Consider the following 24,267-nt stretch of genomic DNA (forward strand, 5'->3'; position numbering starts at 1 on the left):
CACCCATTTCTACATGTGTCAGGACAGCCATACACACCCAGCAGCTTGAGACATCGGTTCTGCTTGCATATTCATAAGAAAGTATTTTGTGGCAGTTACATCTGTCAGATAAAGGACATGGGATTTTTTTGTACGTTGTTAGGCATCTTCTTACAGCGAGAGGAGTGAATCCATGACAGCTTTTCTTTTACTTTGATGGCTGTAATTGGTGACCAGTAATACCTGAAATGGTCCTTCAAATCGAGGTCCCAAACAATTATTTCTCTTAAATGTCCGCACCACAATGTAGTCTCCCGGCTTGATGTCATGGCACTTAGCATCTGCTGCTGATTGCAGGGCTTTCCTTACCTGTTGACGGTATTTAGTAATGCCTTGTTTGGGCAATGCAATAGTTTGGAATACTCTTGTCCAGGTTATGTACATCCATCTGCTTAACCCCAGTGGCGCATCAGATGGCAGGCACAGGGGCCATCATGTGGGGACAGGCCAATGGTTCTATTAGCACTGGCTCGAATAGTCATCAGAACCAGAGGCAGCACCTGTTTCTGCCTTTGTCCAGTTTCCTCACACATTCTGCTAAGTTTATTTTTAATTGTTCTGTTCATCCTTTCCACTCAGTCTGCTGACTATAATGGATATCTGCAACGGAAATGTTGGTCCACCTATAAGGCTTTGCATGCTTCTTTAGATACCTTACCAGTGAAAGGGCTACTGTCGTCACTGAATAGTTTCCAGGGGTTCCCGAATCACAAGATTATTTCCTTTAACAAACATTTTGCTACTGTAACTGCATCTTTCTCTGTACGAGGAAGGAAATACTTCAACTCATCGTGAGAACACACCAATAATGACTAATACATACCTATACCCTTCACATTGAGGCAAGTCAATAAAGTCCATCTGTAAGTGTGCAAAAGGGCCATCTGATAGCGGGGTATGAGCTCCTGTTACTCGTACTACTTTTCCCGGATTCTGTGAGGCACGTATCATACATTGTCTACGGATTTGTTCTGCTACTTGAGATACTCCAGGGGCGTACCAAGTTTGGTTTACTTAATTAATCATTCCCACTTTGCCTGCATGTGAACACATCGGGCAATCCACAATACCAATTTACCTGGGCCCACAATGCGTCCACTGGGGATAAGCCACATACCACTGTGTTGCTTACAATGCATCTTTTCCCACTTTACCCTTTTGGTCAATGGAGCAGTGGACTGGTGTGCTCATACATCCTTCAAAATGGGGGATTATCATTAGAGCCAACTACGTGGGGGCATTTGTTTCTGGCACTGCAGGGGTGGACCTAGCTATTGCCTCTTTTGCAGTACAATCTGCTGCTTTATTGCCCTTAGAGAGCTCATCCATGTGTCCAGGATGTGCTCCTGTAATTGGCTCCTGTAATGCAACCAGTAAGTTTTGTATGTGCACTGAATTTTCAATAGGGAAACCTTCTGAGGTCAAAAATCCCTGTGATTTCCAGATCTGTCTATAAACATGTACTACTTCAAAGGCGTAGCACGAGTCAGTATAAATATTGTCAGTCTAGCCTTTAGCAAGTATACAAGCCCTAGTGAGCGCAAAGAGCTCACTTGTTTTGCTGAACTAGACACGAGAAGTGCCTCTGCCTTCAACACGGATAAGGGAAATAATTGCATATCCTGCACATGGTTTTCCCATATCGTTACATAAAGCCGAACCATCAACAAAGAAAATTAAATTGGCATTAATAGGAGTGTCAGTAAGGTCCACATGAAGTTTTACTACTAATTATGTAACAGTTTCACAGCAGTGGGAATTGCTATCTTCCTCCATTGGGAGAAGAGGGGCCAAACTAAAGAGTTGCACAGCTAGTAATTCCAACACTTGAGTTTGGTAATGACTCCATTTCATACTTAGTTTGCCTCGCGGCATGGGTGTAAGGGTTGCATGGCACAGTGAGTCAGTAACGTTTCCATTGGATGTGGGACATGGGCACGAGTAAGGTGATTATGAGTCAGAGGCTGCGTGTGCTGAACAACATGGCCAGAGGCTGCCAACGCTGGCAGACAACCTGGCAGACGTCTGGCTATTGGGTCTAACTGAACACTGAAATAAACAATTGGCCTTTGTCTTTCCTGTGGTTCTGAGTCAAAATGAGCTGAACAGAACCTTTCTTATGGTGAACGAAAAGGTGAAACTCCTTACTGTGAAGCTGCTGGGAGGCCCAAAGCTAGGGCAGATATCATTGCATCTTTTATATGTTCAAATGTCTCCACAGTTTCCGGGGTGCAGCCTAATAGATCTGCTTGATTAGGAAATGATATATTCTGGAGCAGCTAACAATAGCTGCATAATCTAAAATCCACTGTCTACAATATGCAGTCATCCCCAGGAAATGCTTCATTTCCCTATGAGTGTTTGACTGCAGGGCTTTGACTATTGCCTTAATCTGAGTCTTGACCAAAGACCCTGTATTCTGAGATAGGGTATTTCCCAGATAAGTAAATTCTTCTTGTACAACCTGTAGTTTGTGTTAATACTTTATGATCTTTCTTAGCTAGCTTATGTAAAAGGTAGAGGGACTCCTGCTCACAGGCTCCATTGCTTGAGGGGGGTCAACAGGAGATCATCCACTTACTGTATTAGAGTAGAGCCCCTGGGGAACTCCTTAACTTCCTCCATTTGCAATTTACATGGCAAAACACTGATTGCATCAAAACTATTTTCCAAGAAATGTCAAACTCACAATCAATATGTCAAAAGTCTTGAGCAACAACTATGTTCTATAAAAGAAAGCAGTCTTGTTAGTAAAGCAACTTCTAGGATTGCTCCCAAAATATTCCAATCTTTCCAAAATTGTTGATTTCATATACCAAATTTAACTGTCTACAATGAGCAATTTACTCAGAAATGTGGGCATCTCATATCCAGAATACAGATGCACAGGTTTGTGCATCACACATCAAGGTTGCTGGTAAACGCAGCAGGCCAGGCAGCATCTCTAGGAAGAGGTACAGTCGACGTTTCGGGCTGAGACTGTACCTCTTCCTAGAAATGCTGCCTGGCCTGCTGCATTCACCAGCATCTTTGATGTGTGTTGCTTGAATTTCCAGCATCTGCAGAATTCCTCGTGTTTGCACAGGTTTGTATCTCCTTATCCTGGATTCCACATGGCCAGAGTGGAATCTGGGTTTCTCCAAAGTCAATTACATAGAAAATAAATAAAGAAACACAACCCAAAAAAAAACCAGACAAGACAAAACAAAGATCCATGCTTGTGCCTTTCTTCCTTCAAAGCCTTCACAAGCGACTACGAAACTTAAATAGTTAATTCTCACCATGAAAAGCTTACAAACATTTTACAAAGAACCAAGGAGGAGAAAACAACTGCTGCATGGTGCCCATCACATGAACACATTTTAAAGCACTAAGGCAAACTCACTGCAGAGTGAAATATTTCACTTAATTACCTTTTGGTCTAAAGCACGGGACTAATTCAAACTTTAATATCAATTGAGCAAACTCTCTCTCTCAAGTGAGCTCACATGTGGCCACACTTCACACACTTAAAACATGCAAACAATTCACACTTTAAACCATTTCAGAAAATCTTCTTTTCCTAGGGGATAAACCAAAATATTCAGTACAATCAGACAAAATTGAGGAAATAAGTTATTTTTAAGACTTTAAAACAAAGAAATGTTGAGTTATTCATCATGTACAAGTAAGCATTAGGCAAGTTTAAAGCATGACATCCCTGCATTAACCAAAGTTCCAACATATTCTGACTCTTCTCCAACTCAAATCTATTCTAATATTAATCCATATACTCCTTGGAACACCATCCATAAACAGGATACAAATGCAGTGGGATGTTCTCTGTTCCTCTGGTAATATTTGCCTATTGCATCCACTAGGTTTCCTCTGTGAATGCCCACAACAGTCAATATTGCATTCTTTAATTCCTCATTTGTTCCACTTGCATGTTGCAGTGTATCTGGCAAAGCAGCATGTATGTTCAGATGCAAGCACATTATAATCAATCTCATTTTCTTGGCACCATCTAGACTGTGTATTGCTCTCTGATAGCTCTGGAACAGCTCTCTTGGATCATACCTGGGCATGTATGTCCTGATATCCTTAGCAACATCCCTCAGCTGCTGTAACCCAAAGGGGGTAGTACATGTTATATTTTAGTTTTGATTCCTAAACTGGCTCCACTCTCCCTGATAGTGAGTAGGGGGGCAATCGTGCCAACGAAAACACAGTCTCTCCTTGGTTGTATGTCGGCTGGGGATCCTCGGATTGAGGCTCCCCATCATAACCATATCTGGACACCTTGTCTGCTAAATATTCCAATGCATATTTCCATGTTTACCCTTCTCTCCGCTTTCAAAAGCACTTATTGTTCCTCTGTGCAGCAAGTTGTCTGAGCAGCTTTTGTATCTGCTTTAAATACTTTGTATATCTCTAGTGCTGTGTTTCTTTCCATGTACTGATTTGTGTCACATTCATATCTGCATTGAAATCACTGCTTCTCACATGCTGGGACATATGTGTCAAATCCATACTTCTCTGCATCTGTAAATCAGTAACTTTCTCTTTCTGGATCAGGGAAAGGCACACTCTGCCCCATCTTTTACTTTATCTTTTTTTGTTCTATTTACATTTATCAATGATCTATCACCTTCCTAGTTTTCACTAGAATCTTGTTGGGTTTAAGAAATTTTCAGTATATAGTTTCAGTTATCAGAGAGGAGCTGAAGACAGTCGGTCAGCTAGTGCACTATAAAAGAAGTTTTGTCTAGCGAAGCGGCCATCATCATCACAGCCATTGTCGGAGTGGACTGAGTCAGACTGGGGCGGCTTTGGCTCAACAGGTTTCGGCGTACACAGGCAGAGATGAGGGTAGGTTCCGAATTTCAGTCCTGGGTATAACTCTAACCTGCAACTGGTGATGAGGCTCTGATTGGGGACTATCAGAGTTTTGGGGAAAGTGAAGCTATCCCTTCATCATTCATTGCTCCCAGGGCCGCTCTGACCCGGAATGGTAGCTCCTGCAAGGGTTCCTGCTCAGGATATGAGCGAAGGCCAACAGCAGATCCGGCAGGTTCAGTAACTGAACTTATGATGGAGAAGGCGGATGAGCTATGACTTCAAATGTCAACGGGTATAGTACAGGCGGATGAACATTTGGGAAGAGAAACGGCAATTTCTTTAGTTCACCCAATAGTAGGCAATAGCAAACCACTGTTGCTATTTGCTAAGAAAACCATGGTCAAACTCACAAAATGTATCACACAGCAGCAGCGTCAAGAGGATCTTCAAGACAATTCTGAAGATGCTTCGCTCGGTAGAGTTGATTCTGGGCAGCAGGGGGTCCCTGACCGTCATCAAGCTACTGCTCATAAAATTCAAGTAACACAAAAGAAAATTATTGCCACTTGGAATGTAAGAACCCTATATCAAGCAGGAAGATTGGACAATGTGATAAATGAAATGGGAAGACTAAAGATTAACATCATGGGAATTAGCGAAGCTCGTTGGATAAGTGCTGGAATACAGATTAGAAATAAAACACTAGTTCATTCTTGTGGAACATCCCATACTGATGGAGTAGGAATTCTTATGGACGAAAACATGGCAAAAAGTGTTTTAGGATATTGGGCAATGTCAGAAAGAGTGCTCCTTGTTAGATTCAGAGGACAACCATTTGATTTAGCAATTATATGGGTATATGCACCAACAACAGATGGAACAAATGAAGATATAGATAAATTCTATGAAGAGCTTGAACAAGCAAAGAATAGATGCAAATCTCAAGATAAGGTTATTGTCATGGGAGATCTAAATGCTAAAGTAGGACAAGGTGCTGATGGAAATACCATAGGAAAGTTTGGACTAGGGGAAAGAAATGAAAGAGGTGAGAAATGGGTAGAGTGGTGCAAGATGAATAATCAGGTCATTATGAATACCTACTTTAAAAACCATCCAAGACACTTGTGGACCTGGAAAAGTCCAGGTGATAACACTAGAAATCAAATTGACTTTATTACCATAAACCAAAGATTTAGAAACTCAGTGACTCGATGCAAAATATATCCAGGTGCAGACTGTAATAGTGACCATAACCCAAGAGTATGTCATGTAAAATTAAAACTTAAAAAATTAAAGAAGCAAAAACCTGAACAATCCCTTGACTACTTGCAATTAATTAAACAAGAAAACTTAAGACAAAAATTTACAATTGAAGTAAGGAATAGCTTTCAAGGTCTAGAAATAGAATCTGTTGAAGATGATAGCAATCATGTAGAAATGAAGATCAACTCTCTAAAGGATGCCTTGGTAGAATCAGCAAAGTCAGTGATTCCTAAAAAAAGAAAAAAGCACAAAGAGTAAATGGATGACAGATGAAATCAAAAATCTATTGGAAGAAAGGAGACAGAAGAAAGCAAATCCTATAGAATACAAGTCCTTAGATAAAAAAGTTAAAAGCTTATGTCAAAAAGACAAAGCAGAATGGTTAATCCAGGAATGTGAGCAAATAGAAAGAATCCCTGTTACTGATCCAAAAAGGTTACATGAACAAATCAAGAATATCACTGGTAAAAAGCTCCTCTGTTCTTCAGGTGTACGTTTGAAAGCAAAGGACGGTACTATAATCAATGAAAAAGATGAGGTTATGAACAGATGGACTGAGTATATTCGGGAATTGTTTGAAGATGATCGAGGCGAAAAACCAGAAGTTAAGAAAAACATTGAAGGTCCAAGTATTTTAAAATCTGAAGTTCATAATGCAATAAATAAGATGAAGAAAGGAAAGGCAGCAGGTCCTGATGAACTAGTAATAGAACATATTATCGCCCTTGAAGATTATGGAATTGAAAATCTTACTGATTTAATCAATGACATTTATGAGACTGGAATAGTACCAGAAGAGATGAAAAAAAAAATCAGTATTTATCACTCTTCCTAAGAAACCTGGAGCAATAGAATGTGAATTACATTGGACCATTAGTTTAATGAGTCATATGACCAAGATACTTCTAAGAATTTTGATGACAAGAGCTAAAAGTAAGATACAAGCTGAAATAGGCAAGGAACAATGTGGTTTTGTGAAAGACAAAGGAACAAGAAACAAAATATTAATGTTAATACTATCAGAATGAGCTATTCAAGTGCAAAAAGATTTGTTTGTTTTATCAACTACACAAAAGCATTTGATAAAGTGAAGCACAATAAGTTATTTGAAATATTACAGAAAACTCTAGATCTAGATTTGAAAGACCTCCGCCTAATCAGAAATCCGTACAGGGAACAAACCGCCGCTGTAAGAATAGATGGAGAAGTGAGTCAGTTTACGAAAATCAAGAGAGGCGTTAGACAGGGGTGTGTTTTCTCCCGATTTATTTAATGTGTACAGTGAAACAATATTACAAAAAATAAGAGACATCTTGGGAATAAAAGTTGGTGATGAAAACATCAATAATTTCAGATATACAGATGACACTGTGTTAATTGCAAGTATGGAGGAAGAACTACAAAACTTAATTGATATAATTGTTGAAGAAAGTGCAAAAATGGGTCTATCTATCAATTGCAAAAAGTCAGAATGTATGGTGATATCCAAAAAGAAGGAGAATAGGCTGGAGGAGAAGATGGCGGTGCGACGCAGCTCGCAGCAGCCACTCTGGTGGTGATGTCTATTATTTGTCAAGTAGGGTGCCATGTACTATCCTGATTTGATGGAGACAGACATGAGACCCCGGAGGAACATCTGGTGAAACTTCTGAAATGCCTGCTTTGCTGCTGCTGCTACTGTGTGGTCCAGAATCTCCGGAGGAGAAGGCTCTGAGTCCTTAGCTTTGCTTGTTGCTCGGTGGCCGGGGTCGAAGCGTTCGGCAGAAATGGAGCTCGGAGAGGCTGTGTCAGAGGGGCTGGTCGGAGGCTCAAAATTTTCGGATGGACTCAGGGTCCGCTGTGGTCGGGTGCTACCAACAGTGCTGCATTGGTAAGTTGGCGGCGCTTGGAGGTTCATCTGCGTGAGATGATGATGATGAGTTGATCAGGACTTTGAGACTTTTTTTTTTACCGTGCCCATGGTCTGCTCTTTATCAAATTAGGGTATTGCTTTGCACTGTTGTAACTATATGTTATAATTATGTGGTTTTGTCAGTTTTAGTCTTGGTTAGTCCTGTGTTTTTCTTGTGATATCATTCTGGAGGAACGTTGGATCATTTTTTAATGCATGCATTTCTAAATGACAATAAATGAGGACTGAGTGTCCTCATAATCTAATCTAATCTGATCCTATCTGCAGGCTGAGAATAAATGGGGAAGACATAAAACAAGTGCACAACTTTTGCTACTTAGGAAGCTGGGTGACATCAGATGGCAGGTGCAACTTGGACATCAAAAGAAGAATAAGGATGGCAAAAGACACCTTTATGAGAATGAAGAGTATACTGACCAATACTAAACTAGGCATGACAACCCGCCTCAGAGCACTGAAACGTTACGTTTATCCAGTTATGTTATATGGCTCAGAATATTGGACAATATCTAGTAACGTAAGGAAACAAATTGTAGCAGCAGAGATGTGGTTTCTGAGGATGATGCAAAGAATATCATGGACAAAACAAATATCTAATGAGGATGTCATGAACAGAGCAAACACAAAAAGAGAAATAATGTATGAGATCATGAAAAGGCAACGTAACTTCATTGGACATGTGATTAGGAAAGAGGAGTTAGAATGCATGGTAATTATTGGAAAGATTGAAAAGAAGAAAGCAAGAGGAAGACAAAGACAAATGATGGAGACAGCAGCCAGAGAACTGGAAATGAATACCAATGTATTGATCCACTTAACCCAAAGCAGGAGTGTGTGGGCCATGGCAGTCAAAGCTCAAACTGGGCATGGCACCTGAAGCTGATGATGATGATGATATAGTTTCAGTACCTGGTGCCCCTGACATCCTTTTGTTATTGGATGGTTTACTAATTTTCTTTCTCAAATTACCTCAGTAAAATTTCATGCATCCTTGACTCTAGGTAGACCTGTATAAGTGTCCCTGATACTGATCCATCCAATTCACATGCTCACCTCTTTTACACGTCCCAGATGCTAGGATGACCTGTGTAAGTGTTCATCTCTTTTATTACTCAAAGCTTCTGTTGTCACATCAAATGCATCAGAATCACAACAAGAGAAACTGATCCATTCAAGACCATGGCATTGATCACAAAGTATAGGGTGAAAGTGAGACAAAGCACAAAATCTGACTGCAAGAGGAAAAATTTGCAGAAGTGAAAAGATAACTTACTTTTCAGTGATTGCTGCCTCTGAGGAGTTTCCCCTAGGCAGCCCTGTCCTCAGAATTCCCCGTGTCGCTGTTGCACCTAGACCAGCAATTCTTGGTGGCACCTCCAAATTCTGACATGTACAATTCAGCTAGGTCTCATAATATACAGTAACAAACTACACTAAATTCAGAGTGGATTAAATTATAAGCACATTTATTACTTGCAAGGGAAGGTCTACCTTCACACATTGTTGTTGGAAAATAGCTTCAATCTTACAGCTCAGAAAAAAACATTTTTCTACTTTTACAGAGACCAGTAATTCATCAGTTTCATGTCTTTAAGGTTGTTCTATCCTATAATGGCATTCCTTCCTTATCTGGATGTCATCTAAGGATGGCTTTGTTGCCAAGTTTGAGATGATATGAAGATTGGTGGAGGAGCGGGTTGCCACACTGGGGTGCTGGAAACAGACCCAAATGCAAGACACAGACACTGAAGTACAAGGAACAGGACTTGACTAGAGTAGGGACATGACAGGATTCAGGCAAGGAGCAGGGACGAGAATGTAGACTTGGGCTAGGGAAAGCGGGACCAGGACTAGGAACCATGGACTAGGAGACAAGGCTTGGACTCCGAGCCCGAGACTGGACAAGGACCCAGAACCTGGGTTTTGCCTCGGGCTCGGACCCCAGAACCAGGCAAGGACATGACATGGCTTCAGGACAGGACGTGGCTGGGGTCTAGAGGCCTGAGTTTGGAGACAGGCTGGGGGCTTTGCTCTTGAGGCTTGAGTCATCGGTCTTGAGCTTGGCTTGGGATCCTCGAAGCTTGGGGTCTTGGGTCTTGAGCTTGGCTTGGGAGCCTTGAGGCTTGGGGTCTTGGGTCTTGAGCTTGGCTTGGGATCCTCGAGGCTTGGGGTCTTGGGTCTTTAGCTTGGCTTGGGATCCTCGAGGCTTGGGGTCTTGGGTCTTTAGCTTGGCTGCGGGATCCTTGAGGCTTGGGTTCTTGAGTCTTGAGCTTGGCTTGGGATCCTTGAGGCTTGGGTTCTTGAGTCTTGAGCTTGGCTGCGGGATTCTCGAAGCTTGGGTTCTAGGAGCTTGGCTGCAGGATCATTGAGGCTAGGGTTCTTGGAGCTTGGCTTGGGATCCTCGAGGCTTGGTTTCTTGGGGCTTGGCTTGGGATCCTTGTGACTTGGATTCTTGGAGCTTGGCTGCGGGATCTTCATCTTGAAATGCGGAGGCTGATAACTCGGAGGCTAGAGCAGAGAGACCAACGGGGAACTGAACATCAACATACAGCCATGACTTGTCCTTCGAAAAACTGTGACTCATCATTAACACGACACCAACATGAGACAGTACAGTACATAAACATAGAGCCGGTTCTTATACTTAGACAAGCTGGGACTCAACCTCTTCACACCAAAGTGGGACAAGTCCACCTGTTGGGTAATGGCAGGATGGCCAGACTTACTCAACAGAGGCAAAGACAAGACATGACCCTCCACAGGGCAACAGCAGAACAGCCTGACTTACCCCACGGAGGCAAGGACAAGTCAAGACAGATCCCCCAACAGGGCAACAGCAAAACAGTCTGACTTACCCCATGGAGGAGAGGACAAGAAGAGACAAACACCACAGAACATTAGACAGTTCCATCTCCACTCCAGGGAAGCTCCGAGTCTCAGTTCAGCCAGCAACCTCAACTGGCTACAGAAACAGCCAGATCCCGACCTAGCTTGGAGTGGCTGGCAGCCACTCAGCTGACCCAGGAAACAGCCGAATCCATACTGCAAAGACCACTCTAACGAGTGGCAACAAGGCTCCATGAAGCAGTGGTCCTCCAACCAGGTCTAGAGATCACGAATGGTTTCACTCACCTTCCATCAGCAAGTTGCTCCAAGGGGGACTGACAAGACAAACCAGCTGCCCACACTTAATCCCAAGGCTACTTATATTGCAAGCCCAAAGATGGGAATCAGGTACCTATGATTAACTCAAATGAGGGACAGCTGGAAGACCCGGAGTCCTGAGTCCACGGACCGGACCATGAACCGGAATGCGGACTTCACGGACCAGACCATGACACAGGTAGTGTTGAAGAAACAGGTAGGCAACAGAAGGACTGAGATAGATTAGGAGACTGGACAAGAAAGTGGCAAATTAAATACAATGTTGGAAAATACATGGTCATGCACTTTGGTAGAAGAAATAAATGTACAGACTATTTTCTAAGTGGAAAGAAAATCCAAAAATCTGAGATGCAAAGGAACTTGGGAGTCCTTGTGCAGCACACCCTAAAAGGTTAACTTGCAGGTAGAGTCCATGGTGAGGCAGGCAAATGCAATGTTAGCATTCATTTCAAGAGGTCTAGAATACAAGAGCAGGGATGTGATGCTGAGGCTTTGTAAGACACTGGTGAGGCCTCACCTTGAGTATAGTAAACAGTTTCGAGCTCCTCATCTAAGAAAAGATGCGATAGCATTGGAGAATGTTCAGAAGAGGTTCACAAGGATGATTCTCGAAATGAAAGGGCTATCATATGAGGAGTGTTTGACAGCTTTGGGTGTTTACTCACTGGAATTTAGAAGGATGAGGGTGGATCTAATTTTAACATTTCGAATGTTGAAAGGCCTAACCAGAGTAGACGTGGAAAAGATGTTTCTCATGATGGGGGAGTCTGGGCCAAGAGGATACAGTCTCAAGATAGAGGGGCATTCATTTAAAACAGAGCTGTGGAGAGACTTCTTGAGCCAGATGGGGGTGAATTTGTGGAATTTATTACCACAGGAAATTGTTATGTTCTTGATTGGTCATGGCATCAAAGGTTATGGGAAGAAGGCTGGAGAGTGGGGCTGTGGTGGGAAAATTCAACAATCAGCCATGATTGAATGACGAAACAGACTCGATGGGCCAAATGGCCTAATGCTGCTTCTATGTCTTATGGTCTTATCTATTCTTTTAATCCATTTGCTGCCCCCCCATGACAGTAGTGCCCTGTTTTTCTTTGTTATCAAAACATTCCTTATCATAAATACACTGCCTGCCATAAACATATACAGACTTCTTGACAGCCTCCATCCAAACCAACCAACAAACCTGCAAAGCACTCTGGGATCACACAGGTTTTATTTTCTCAAACCACATTTTACAAGAGTTATAAATTCACAAAGACTTCAGCGTTACAGATATTTTCCCACACCTTTTAGGTAGGGAACTCTAGATCTGCTGTAAATATTTCTCCTTATCTCCTGACTAACCCTTTTACCAATTTGTTTCAATTGCTTTAAATTTATGCCCTCTTTTTTGACCACCATATTTAACTAATAGTTTCTTTTTTATTTACTTTTCTAATTTTATTCACTTCAGTCAAATCTCCTCTTAGTCTCCAATGTTCCAATGAAAACATCCTTAGCTTATCCAATTTTCCTTCATGGGTACAAATTTTCTGTCCTGGCAACATCCCTATAAATCCCCTCTTCACCCTTTCCAGTGCTATCATTTCTTTCCCGTCATGTAATGACCAGCACTGTACTCGAGGTGTGAACTCTATTTACCACTCTTCTGCCCAACTGAGTAGACTTCTTATAATGTAACACATATATAGGCATCTCCAAGCAGCAAAGAGGTTCATTTTGCACAGGTAGTGATTTTGTTCATAAATCAGAAAATACACAAAAATTACTACCTATGGTGAACATATTCCACAATATTATAAGCAATAGCATCACAACTATATAAGAAAGAACAGTTACTAAAATTGAAAAGGGAGAGGAAACTTGTTCTGCCATTTGTAAGCACATATATTGGGCTTCTGAACATAATAATGTTATGGGAGCCCACGTGTGTACAGGTGCCCATAATTCAGTGCTCTTAACCTGGGGATGGTCTGTCCTCCTGTACATTGCACACACTGACAACACTATTTACACTCACACAATAGATACACACACAAAACAGCTGAAACATGCACACATACACATACACACACATGCACATACACATGCATACATACATGCACAAAAAATATGCATGCACACAAATACATGCACACATGCACACACACGCACACACACACAAGTGTGCATACATACATGTGCGCGTAAACATGCACATACACATGCACGTGCACACATACACACACGCAGATACACACACATGCACACACTCACATGCACACACACACATGCACACACATACATGCATGCACACACACGCACACACGCACATTTAAGCGCACACACACATGCACACATACACACGTGCACACACATACATGCATGCACATACATGCATGCACACACACACATGCACACACACGTGCACACACACATATACACACACAAACACACACGCAAGTGTGCATACATACATGCGCGCACACACATATACACACACAAACACACACATGCACACACACAAGTATGCATACATACATGCGCGCACACACATACATATGCACGTGCACACATGGACACACACTTATGCGCACACACATGCACACACATATGCACACACATACATGCACACGCATACACACAAGTGCACTCACATGCACACACACATGCACACACGCACACACAAACATGTGCACACCTATACACACACAAACACACGGATGCACACATATGCACAACATGAGCATGCACACACAGATGCATGCACACACATACATACATACACACATGCACACACGCCTGCTTACACACACACATGCACACACACAAGCAGACACAAACACAAGTGTGCACACACATACACACACACTCTTGAAAAAGTGTGTGTGTATGCTTGTACTACCAAGCTGTGGCTTCAATGGAAGTTGGTCAAACAGGGAAGAAGACATTTTAGATGATTGTCAGCTGCCACTGGAACATGACTCCAGTGTATCCACTCAACTAGTGAAACGCAGGGGGTTGAAAGCATCTGCCTACTGGAGCAGGGTTATAGAAAGATCATTGATGGAGTTGAATCTCAAAGACCTAGTCTTCTACTATACTGGTTGTTAATTAAGGCAGCTGTAATTTTTGTATAATTGAAAATTCACACGATCATTATTTTTTAATAAATGAATCATCACATTACTCATTTGGTTTCAAAAGTTTCCCATCAGAAGAGATGAATTCAGTGGCAGATACTGTATGTGAACTGGAGTATGTGGGAACGCACTTCATTTGCCTGAATGACTTTGTTTCAGTCCAACTGCATCAGCAGCATTCCTTACTCATTATTGAAGTTATAATTTGGCAGTTAACTGTCGCAGTACAAAAGAAAAAAATCTGCTCATTAAAGGCTGTGTTCCTGTCTCAATCACTGAGAAAGTATTAGATCAAGGCACAAAACCAGTGATGTTCCCCTTCTGCTCTGAGACCACATTCACCTTCCTTTCACCCATGCTCTTTAGTGACCTGTCTGCTTCTCTGGGGCACCAGAGTGATTTACAACCATCAGCTGTAACTCCACACAGTCAGTATTTGTGTAAGATCAAAAAGATCTTTCACATCGGTGCCACTTTCCTGCAGTAACCTGTATCCTTTAATCCCTGGAATACCTTGGTGGTCTTGAACATCCTCTGTAATGAAACCTTCACATCCCACTTGGGTCAGGAATTCTAAAGATTCACCACTTTCTTGGATGAAGAAGTTCCTCATTGATCAAGTCAAGGTCCTTCAGCCAGGAAGTGTTAAGCTGTTAAAGGCTAGAAGTAGGTGGAGCCTAGATGCAGATTTAATTCAACAGAATTGTATTTCATGATGAGCTAGGCTCAAGATATTCATATCTTTCCAAGCTTACTGGATCTCAATAGAATGGCAAGGAATCTCTCATTATTGCCCACTGTGATATGATTGAACTGTGAATAATTCCTGTCAGTAATTAGAGATTGGTCGGTATGACGTTGTGGATATCACTGAGTCATGGCTGAAAGAAGGTCATAGTCAGGAGCTTAATATCAAATACGAAAGAACAGGCAGAAAAACTTAGGTGGTGTTGTGGCTCTGTTGGTAGGAGATGGAATTCCATCTTTAGAAAGAGGTGACATAGGGTCACAGAATGTTGAGTCTTTGCGAGTTGAGTTAAGAAACTGCAAGAGTGAAAAAAAACAATATGGGAATCATATATAGGCCTTCAAGTAATAGCCAGGATGTGGGGTTGAGATTGCAAAGGGAGCCGAAAAGGGTATGTTATAATGGTAATATCACAATTTTAATGCAGGACATCAATATGCAAGGGGATTGGGAAAATTCGTTTGGTGTCAGATTGCAAGAGAGGGTATTTGTTGAATGCCTATGAGATGGCCTTTTAGAGCAGCTGTGCTTGAGCCTACTTGGGGAATGGCTATCTTAGACTGGGTGTTGTGTAATAATCCAGAATTTATTAGGAAGCTTAAAGTAAAGGAACCATTAGGAGCTAGTGCTCATAATAAAAATTCATAACTGAAAGTTGAAAGGAAGAAGCATTAGTCAGATGTATCAGTAATGCAATGGAATAAAGGGAATTACAGAGGCATGAGAGAGGAGCTTGCCCAGGTGGATTGGAGGGGGATACTGATGGGGATGATGGCAGAGCAGAGAAGGCTGAAGCTTCTGGAAGTAGTTCACAAAGTGCAGGATAGATATGTCCCACAGAAGAAGAAGTTCTCAAATGGTAGGGGTAAGCAACTGTGGCTGACAAGGGAGGTTAAGGACTGCATAAAAGCCAAGGAAAGAGCATGTAATGTAGCAAAAGTGATTGGGAAGATGGATGACTGGGAGGTTTTTAAAATCCAATAAAAGGCAAATAAAAAGCCATAAGAAGGGAAAAGATGAAATATGAGCGCAAACTGGTCAATAATGTAATTCAGGATACTAAAGGTTTTTTTCAGTTATATAAAGAGTAAAAGGGAGGTGAGAGTTGATATTGGATCACTGAAAAAATGATGCTGTTGAGGTATTAATAGGGAACAAAGAAATAACGGATGAACTTAATAAGTACTTTGCATCAGTCTTCACTGTGCAAAACACTAGTAGTGTGCCAGAGGTCCATGAGTGTCAGGGATCAAGAGTGAGTGCCATTGCTAGGCAAACTGAAAGGTCTTAAGGGGGATGAGTCACCTGGCCCAGATGGACTACATCCCAGAGTCCCGAGAGAGGTTGCTGAAGAGATAACGGATGCATTGATCATACTTCTCCTGTTCCAACAGGATCAGCATCACCTATGCACAGGAGCTGCTGTTGAACACCTGGAAACTTTGTGGAAGTCCGGCCAATGGACATTTCTCAAATCCATTGAGCCTTATAATCACAGCTGCTGAAGCAGCACTATCTATGTTCTCAAAGGATTGAACCACTTAATAAATCACATTTAATTCCTCTGCGAAAACCAAGAGGTGACACGCTGGCACTGGAGGTAGTGCCGCTGTCTCTCAGTCCGATGACCCAGGTTGGATGCTAACCATCTGCTGTGGAAATAGAAAATGCTGGAAACACTTGGCAGGGGAGAGTCAGAAGAGAGTTGTTGCAGACCTGTGATCCTTCTCTTTCCACAGGAGCTGCCTGTTCTGGAGGGTGTTGCCAACATTTTCTGTTTTGTTTCTGTTGGAAGTTCAAGCACCCACAGATTTTGTACTGTCTCCTTGTGACCGGACGCATTTCCTTCCGCATCCCAAAGCTCTGCTGGTATGTTCATTGGCTGTTGTAAACTTCCCCTCCTGTGGCGCATCTGGGTTGCAGGAGAATGAGGGCAGGTTATTGAATATATGTCAGAGAATAGATTGCACTGAAATAGTGTGGGAATGGGATTGATGAGACTGAAATGAAGACTGGCATAAGCTTGATAGGTCAAATGGCCTCTTGCATCATAAGCAAATCTGAAAAGTAATGAATGAGGTGACAGAAGTCTAGGAAGCATGACTATTTCTCCATATTGAAGGAGAGGAGAAGGCGGTCGACCATAATACAGTATGGGATTCAGGAGAAGTTTCCTTACAGAGAGGTGGCTGGAGGTGTTAGAGTGATTTTTGGGTTTAGATCATTTACATTTAGCAAATGGCATTGGCTAAATGTATTGTGGATTTAATTTGGAACAATGCATTCTTAAAAGCTGTGAATCCCAGTCCACACTCGATGCTGGCGTCTGTGGGTTGGCTGCAAATCAGAAGCTGTGAAGTTTGCATGTAGTTTCAAAAGTAAGCATTGTCTATACAGTACTTTGTAAATATGGAGTTGTCCTTTGTGCTTAGCAAATAAATATCAATCCCCACGTTGGGCCAGCAGACCTTTCCACCAAAAGTGTCTCTGCTGTACCTTGTTTTGTTGAATAAAGAAGCTGCTTTGTATCTACCAGTCACTCTCTCTCTGGTGATTTCATTCACGCAACAACAGAGATGTAGTTGACATATAAAGAGCAATGGCTGGGCAAATGTTGAAGGGGAGTTTGAAAGTGTTGAACAACAAAGGGAGGTGAAGTCAAAAGGAAATATTAATAAATGAAATAATATCAGTGCAGAAGCCACATATCTATTTTCTGTCTGTCTACATTGTATTTCGTATTGTACATTTTTTATGGGTAATCTGTCATGTGGGTTGGGGCGTGGTTATGTATTCAAGCTCTGTCTAAATTCAGTTTAGTCTGGTTAGAGCCAGGGAATGGGCGGGGCATGATTTTTTATGTTGACTGCTATCAAAAGCATTTGTTTCTCTATCGTGCTAACTCTAATGTTTAGACCATTATATCACTATCAGACCGCTTATTTTGTTATATTTCTAGTTTTAGTTTTGTTAGTTTTTTATTGCTACAATCGTTCATCTTTGCTGGTTTCTTAATAAAGGATCAAAAGCACTCTTTTGAACTTTGGAACTTTGTTATTTTGGAGAACGTCGTACAATGTCAACACCGGTTTTCAAGTGACCGCTACAGTCAGTGTTTACAAGGATGCTACCAGGAATGGAGAGCTTGAGTGATAAGGAGAGACTGGATAAGCCGGGATTCCTTTCCTTGGAGTATAGGAGGCTGCGAGGAGCACTTTAGAGGTCTTTAAAACCTTGAGGGGCACAGATAAGGTGGATAGTCACAGTCTTTCCAATAGTAGGAGAGGATAAACTTTGGGAAACAGCTACAAACTGAGAGAGGAAATATTAAAAAGGGATCTGAAGGGTAGGTTTTTTACACAGAGAATGTTGGATACAGAGAAGAAGCTGACAGAGGAAGTAGCAGAGATGGGTACAATTGCAACATTGAAAAGCTAGACAGGTACATAGATAGGAAAGATTTAGAGGGATGGGGTCAAGCACAGGCAAGTGGGATGAACTCGGATGGGTAGGTTGGTAGGCATGGACGAGCTGGGCCTGCTTCTGTGCTGTGTAACTCTATGACATTATCACTCCAGGGAAAGGGGTCCTACTTTCAACTGAGCATCTTTCTCTCAATTGGCTACACTGGGTAAATCGCATGGCCATACTAGACTCCCAAAACAGACACTCTGTTCTGAGCTCTTCTACTGGAAGAGTTGGATCTGAAGATGATGTTGTCTGGAAGATTCTTTTGGAATCAAGGAGGAGGCATAAATCTTATGGTTACAGCCATTTTAGGGTACAGGTCAGACAGGGTTGAGCAAGCAAGACAGAGAAGTGGGAAAAGGCTGTACCTGGCTGTAACTGCAAGTCATCATCAGGGGATCAGAGGTGGAAAGGGTCAGTAACATTAAATTCTCAGCATTATTATTTCAGAGAATTTGTCCTGGGTCCAGGAACTTTACTTTCTTAGAAGTTTGTGAAGATTCGGCATGTCATCTAAACCTTGGGCATGAATCTATAGATACATGGTGGAGAGCAGATGTCTGGTTGCATCATGCCCTGGTATGGAAACACCAATGGCTTTGAATGAAAAAGGTTGCAAAAAGTAATGGATACAGCCTAGTCCATCACAGGTAAAGCCCTCCTCACCATTGTACAGATCTGCAAGGAGCACTGTAAAGCAGCATCCATCATCAAGGACCTCCACCATCCAGGTCAGGCTCTCTTCTCACTGCTGCCATCGGGAAGGAGGAACAGGAATCTTAGGTCCCACACCACCAGTTTCAGGAACAGTTATTATCCCTCAGCCATCAGGCTCCTGAAACAGAGTGGATAACTTCACACTGAACCGATCCTACAGCCTATGAACTATTTTCAAGGACCGCACAGCTTATGTTTTCAATATTATTTATTATTTATTTATTGTTATTATTATTTAGTTTTACTTTTGGTATTTGCACAATTTGTTGTCTTTTGCACGTTAGTTGCTTGACAGTGGCTGTGTGTAGTTTATCATGGATTCTGTTGTGTTTCTTTATATCTACTGTCAATGGCCACAAAAAAATGAATCTCAGGGTAGTATATGGTAATACACTTTGATAGCAAACTTACTTTGAACTTCCAATTTTAACTGTAAGGAGGGAAGGTTAGCACAGGGTTTTCTTTTATGTTGTAAACAGGTTTGAGCCAGTTTGTATTGTTCAGCAAGTACTGCCTGCTTTACACTTCAGCTTCCCAGGCGAGGAAACTACAGAAGTATGGAACCAAATAGACTCCAAATTCATAGAAGTCTGCAGACAAACAGGCGATTATACAAAGATTTATGTAAGCATAAGGAAAGATGCACCTACAAAGAAAAATACAATAAAAATTACAAACTGGACCCTAATCCAACAGAGGAGATTACTAGGTAGCACAAACAAGAGAAAATCTGCAGGTGCTGGAGATCCAAAGCAATGCACACAAAATGCTGGATGAGCACAGCAGGACAGGCCGCATCGATGGGTGTTGTTTAAATAAGTAAACAGTTGACGTTTTGGGCTGAAACTCTTCTTCAGGACTGGCAGATCTGCTGTGCAGATTTAGGGATTGTCACAAGGGGGCGTTGGGAACGGATCCAAATGCAAGACACAGACACTGAAGTACAAGGAACAGGACTTGACTAGAGTAGGGACGTGACAGGATACAGACAAGGAACAGGGACAAGAACGCAGACTTGGGCTAGGGTCCTGGGTCTTGAGGCTCGCAGGCTGGGGTCTTGGATCTTGAGGCCGCAGGCTGGGGTCTTGGATCTTGAGGCCGCAGGCTGCTAACTCAGAGGCTGGAACTCAGAGACAGACTGGGAACTGTACAGCAACATAGAGCCGGGACTTATCCTTCGAAAAGCCAGGACTCATCTTTAACACGACCCCAACATGAAACAGGGCAGTACATAGACATAGAGCCAGGACTCACCATAGACAAGCCGGGACCCAACGGCAAAACGGCCTGACTTACCCCACGGAGACGAGGACAAGACAGATCCCCCAACAGGGCAACGGCAGAACGGCCTGACTTACCCCACGGAGACGAGGACAAGACAGATCCCCCAACAGGGCAACGGTAGAACGGCCTGACTTACCCCACGGAGACGAGGACAAGACAGATCCCCCAACAGGGCAACGGCAGAACGGCCTGACTTACCCCACGGAGACGAGGACAAGACAGATCCCCCAACAGGGCAACGGCAGAACGGCCTGACTTACCCCACGGAGACGAGGACAAGACAGATCCCCCAACAGGGCAACGGCAGAACGGCCTGACTTACCCCACGGAGACGAGGACAAGACAAGACAGATCCCCCAACAGGGCAACGGCAGAATGGCCTGACTTACCCCACGGAGCCAAGGACAAGACAGATCCCCCAACAGGGCAACGGCAGAATGGCCTGACTTACCCCACGGAGACGAGGACAAGACAGATCCCCCAACAGAGCAACGGCAGAACGGCCTGACTTACCCCACGGAGACGAGGACAAGACAAGACAGATCCCCCAACAGGGCAACGGCAGAATGGCCTGACTTACCCCACGGGGACGAGGACAAGACAGATCCCCCAACAGGGCAACGGCAGAACGGCCTGACTTACCCCATGGAGACGAGGACAAGACAAGACAGATTCCCCAACAGAGCAACGGCAAAATGGCCTGACTTACCCCACGGAGGCGAGGATAAGAAGAGACAAACACCAAAGAACGACAGATAGTTCCATCTCTGATTCGGGGCTGCTCTGAGTCGCAGTTACAGCCAGCAACCTCTGCTGGCTACGGAAACAGCCGGATCCCTACCTAGCTAGGAGTGGCTGGCAGCCACTCAGCTGGCCTGGGAAACAGCCGAATCCATACCGCAAAGGCAGCTCCGACTACCGACAGCAAGGCTCCATGAAGCGATGTTTCTCCAACACCGCCTAAAGATGGCAAGTGGCCACTTTAGCCTTCCACTGGCAGGTTACTCACAGGAAATCTTGACAAGACAAACCAGCAGCCCACAGTCGACCCCAAGGCTACTTATATTTCAAGCCCCAAGATGGGAATCAGGAGCCTATGATTAACTCAAAGAAAACAAGAGACAGCTGGAAGACCCGGAGTCCTGAGTCCATGGACTGAGAACTGGAATGCGGACTTCACGGACTGGACCATGACAGGGATCTGCTCAACTTTTCCCATTGATTCCTGAGAAGCATGACTGTTCAGGAAGAATGGGGATTGTACTGAGAACATGCATTGGAAGCACATAGAAACCCTGTGTATGAGGCAGAAGGAGCTCACCACCTCAGGAATTACCCCACCCTGTCAGGCACTTCCAGTGGAAGGGTCTGATTGTTCCATATTGGCCTCAGACCCACAGAACTGGAGCGAAGCAGATAACCCTGAATGCCAGGGAACTGGCTGCATGGTGAAGCAGATGAAGCTAGAGCAGAATGGAGGAGGAGGATGGGAAGTTAGGGGGTGGGGGGTTCCTGTAGAGGTGAACGGTAGTGATGAACCTGCTTCTGTAGTACAAACCTATTAGGAAAGTGAGCTCCCCTGAGTAATACCAGGGTTTGAGAAACAAGTTTGTAGATAAAGGACAAGACACAAAACACTACAGTTACTGGAACATGGAGTGACAAACAATATGATGGAGGAACTCATTGAGTTGAGCAACATCTATGGGAGCAAATGTCAGTCTGTGCACATGAATAAAACTGAGCAGTAAGCCTCTGGAAACGTTATAACCATAAAGACAACTTTCTCATAGCCAGGAAGTACAAGAACCACTGATATAAGTCCTGATGAAAGATCTTGGCCAGAAATGTCAACTGTTTACTCTTTTCCATACATGCTGCCTAGTCTGCTGAGTTCTTCCAGCATTTTGTTAGTGTTGATATAAGTAAATCCAGCTTTCCAACTATTTTTAATGAAAACATCTATAGGAAGTGATCAGTTTGATATTACAAGCTGAGTAAACAGGCAACTGAGTAGGGGGGACATCTCCCTCTCCCTTATTAGGGAGAGAGAGAACCTGTGGTTTGTCCAATGCTGGATGAAGTGTGATTGTCCTTGGGTAACTGCAAGGTCTATGTCTTTGCTACTGTCTAGTTTGTGCTCGGTAGCTGGTGCGCTTTTTTTTGCCGGGGGTGGCGTGAGGGGGGATTGTTGGCTTGCTGCCGCTTATGCACAGGAGGGGGGAGCTGGGGGGGGGAACTTTGGGGTTCTCATGTTTAACTCAGTTCATTCTTTGGGGCACTTCTCTGTTTTCATAGATGTTTTGCAAAGAAAAGACATTTCAGGATGTGTATTGTACACATTTCTCTGACACTAAATTGACCCTTTGAACCACTGGGTTTGGAAACTGCTCATAATATTTCAATAGACTGTGATTGCTTACTCAATATGTACGTGTATATGGATATGTTCATTCAAAACTGTGACAGGGCAAAAGGTAAACATGACCAAAAGACATCCTGGGAGGATTGGACAAAGGATTCCTGATCATCTTGTGGCCATCCAGAGACAAGCGAGATAAAGAGCTGATAACTGGATCCATCTCACTCCTTGGCATCCAACAAACCTCCTTAACACACTGATGAGATTAGGATGAAGGAGATGAATGTATCGCAGAGCAGCATGAGCTGAGAACAGCTGAGGATGAGGAACAAACAGTATTACTCATTTATCTATTAGAATCTCTGGGCATTTTAGTATGGTGGCATTTTGCACAACTGAAATACAAAGATCCCTTCACTCAAACTGATGCAAAACATCATGAGAAGTCCCAGATAGCTCCCTTGCTACCCAATCCCATCAAGAATGGTTCTGGCCATATTTGGTGGGCTGTCAATCACTTGTCATGGATTATCATTGTATCTAAGATGTGTAAAAAGCTCAAAACCTTTGAGTTTGGGGAAGACTTTTGCCTGGTTTTCCCTGTACTGAATAAAAGTTTGTTGTATCTGCTACTCTGTACTCCAACCACATCTGCGATTAAAAACAAAACTACCTAAAGGAATAGTTAGAATTTCATTGGAATACTGCTCATACATGGAAATATAGAATCAGGAGTAGGCCACACGATCCATTTCTATCCATCATTCTGTACAATCGTCTGATCTTTTCTCTCAACTCCACATTCCGTTCATCTCCCTGGTAATCATAAGGGATTCCATAGTCAGGGGCACGGACAGGAGATTCTGTGAGCCTGATAGAGATACCCGCATGGTGTGTTGCCTCCCAGGTGCCAGGGTACGGGATGTCTTGGATCGGATCCTGAATATTCTAAAGGGGGAGGGTGAGCAGCCAGTTGTCTTGGTACGTGTTGATACCGATGACATGATAGGACAAAGGAGGAGGTCCTGAAGAGAGATTTCCGGGAGTTAGGAAGGAAGCTGAGAAGCAGGACCTCCAGAGTAGTAATCTCGGGATTGCTACCTGTGCCACGTGCTAGCGAGGGCAAGAATAGTAGGATCAGGCAGATAAATTCGTGGCTGAGAGACTGGTGCAGGGGGCAGGGCTTCAGATTCTTGGATAATTGGGATCTCTTCTGGGGGAAGTATGACTTGTTCAAAAAGGACAGGTTACACCTGAACCCGAAGGGGACCAATATCCTGGCGGGAAAGTTTAATAGAGCTGTTAGGGAGGGTTTAAACTAATTTGGCAGGGGGATGGGAACCGGAATGACAGAGCGGAGGAA

This window comes from Mobula hypostoma, chromosome 9, assembly GCF_963921235.1.
Source record: "Mobula hypostoma chromosome 9, sMobHyp1.1, whole genome shotgun sequence".
In the NCBI taxonomy this organism is placed as follows: domain Eukaryota; kingdom Metazoa; phylum Chordata; class Chondrichthyes; order Myliobatiformes; family Myliobatidae; genus Mobula; species Mobula hypostoma.